The sequence below is a fragment of the Cupressus sempervirens genome, chromosome 3 (assembly GCF_028749045.1).
Source record: "Cupressus sempervirens isolate cs-2001-9-10 chromosome 3, ASM2874904v1, whole genome shotgun sequence".
Classification (NCBI taxonomy): Eukaryota; Viridiplantae; Streptophyta; class Pinopsida; order Cupressales; family Cupressaceae; genus Cupressus; species Cupressus sempervirens.
Genome location: NC_143120.1, coordinates 1,028,919,430 through 1,028,921,929, shown reverse-complemented (window position 1 = coordinate 1,028,921,929; position 2,500 = coordinate 1,028,919,430).

Genomic DNA, 2,500 nt, shown 5'->3' with positions numbered 1-2,500 from the left:
GGTCCAACTAAGGCCGTACCCCCATACATGGCCACTTCTTCCCTATCCAAGGGTGAGTAATGCCAAAACAATGCCCATGAAATCCCCTCAAAAAAAATCATCAAGATGAGCATATGAATGCATCAAGAACAAATAAAAATCCCTCCAAATCCATCCCAACACACAAGCAAGCAAAAACAAGAACAACACAATACTTTATGCAAGATTCAAGCATGAAAAACATGAAGAATAAAACCAAAAGAGTAAAGAACTCCTACCTTCACAAAACTTTATGGAAAATTGGTTAGTTGAGAAGAGCTTTTCCCTTTTCTTCCTTCAATCTTCAATCTTTCTCTAAAACTAGAGATTGGGTATCAACCCCCAAAACTATTCCAAAATGCCTCTAAGTATTATCCCTTAACTCAACTAGACTTCAAGTAACTCAAGATGGAGTTTGGGTCACCAACTCATGAAGATGACAATCAATTTTCGTAACCCATCAAAAATAGGGCTTTTGAGTGACCCTAAAAGTCAAACTAAGAGGCTAGGGGGGTGGAAAGTACTCCCCACCCATACCCTTACCCCTAGGGCACTTAAATTTAATGATTTTAAGGCTTAAAGCCTTAATAGGAACAAATAAAAGCTAGGGGAATAATAAGACCAAATAGCAACCTTTAAAGAAAGACAATGCAAGGATAGCACATTTAAACAAGGGGTTCAGTTCTATCTTTCTTTTAGGTTTCCCAGCTAAATTTTTCTGCACACTTATTGCACACATCAGTAGTTCAAGAAATATATGTACATATATATATATGCATTAAGAAATTTATGTAATTTAAAACATCCATTTTTCTACAATTCAATTGTTTATCTTATTCTATTTATTAAATTGGAAAATTTGAAGTGTTAGTTTTGCATTCATTCACTACATTATCATACATGTTTATAAAGCATTAAATGGAAAAAATAGATATCTAAAAGTAAAGCATCACACATCACAATAGCATAATAATGCTCAGTGCATCAAATAATATTCTGACACATCGAGTCATAAGTATCAAAATAATAATGTATCATCAATGCTAGGATGGGTCGGGGTGAGGCCTAACTTCCTCCCCTTCTAGGCATGAACTTCCTCTTGGAGTTCATCAAAAGATAAGGGTACTAAGATCACATCTGTGTTGCATCCTCCCATGAAGCCATGACCTCATCGTAACAATCCCACTAGACCCTAACCTAGTCCAACTCTCAACCTCGAAGTGCTAGGGTCTAACGAACAATAATACGGATAGTCTCTAGCACTAGCTACCTGTTTAACTCCATCTATAGCCTTGATAACCATAGCCTAATGCTCAACTTGGCGGTTATCAACCGCTGCAAAAACTATATGGGACCTGCCCATGTCTCCAACTGTCATCTCTAAAAAAGTCCCTCTCTGACCATTGGATGACTATCCCTGACGACACTCTCTAGCAATATGACCCATGCCACCACAAGTGTAACATGGTCCTCATGTATATGATCGTGCACCCTATGATCCAGATTGCTATGGGCCTCTTGACCTGCTAGACCCATTGTATCCACCCTTGGAAGACTACTAAGTCATCTCTGACTGTGATTGTGAGGCATGTACTTTTTAATCCTACTGTGACTGCCACTACCTAGGCTTGGAGCCCTGATAACCCTGTGAGGGTTCCTGCTGCTGCTGAGATTGTTGGCCCTTAGAGGCCCCTAATGTATAGTTCTGTTTCCCTTTCCAAGGGGTTTTCTGTTGGGTAGATTTTTTATTCTGGGACCGATCCTGTGACTCCTACCTACCTCAAGTATCCTCAGCAACTAGTGCTATCTCCACTACCTATCTAAAGGTAGTAGGGAAGGCCATCCAAACTAGACCTTGAAGTGAAAAATTCAAACCCATGATAAAGTGATGCACTTGCAATTTCTCATCCTTCACGTATTCAACATAAGGAAGGAGCTCGAGAAACCTACTCTCGTACTGAGCTACTATAAGGCCCCTCTGATATAGAGAATGAAATTCCTCTATCTGCTTCTATCTAAAGTGCTCTAACAGATACCTCTCTCGAAACCTCTCCAAGAATGACTCCCATGTGAGGGTATCCATCCTCACTCCTGCTATAGTCTCCTCTTGATGCCACCAATTGGAGGTATCTCCTCTTAGATGATGGACTATTAGACATTCCTTTAGATTACTCCCATAAGGACATAATCCAAAGCACTACTGTAAGATTTGTAACCATGCCTCTCCTACTATCCCCTCAGTGGAACCAGTAAAGTGCGGTGGTCCAAGTCAAATCAACTCTCTGATATCATCTCCTATATGCCTAGGAGGTCTATCAAGTTGGTTTCCTCTCTGGTGTATTCACTCACCCTTGTGCTCACCCTAAGCCTCTAATTGCCTCAGTGGGGGACTCTTAGTCCTCTCTCTACCCCTAGGCCCACCTCCTCTAGGTCCCTCTGCTTCCACTATAGGAATCTGTTGACCTGGCTGAACTACAGGTAC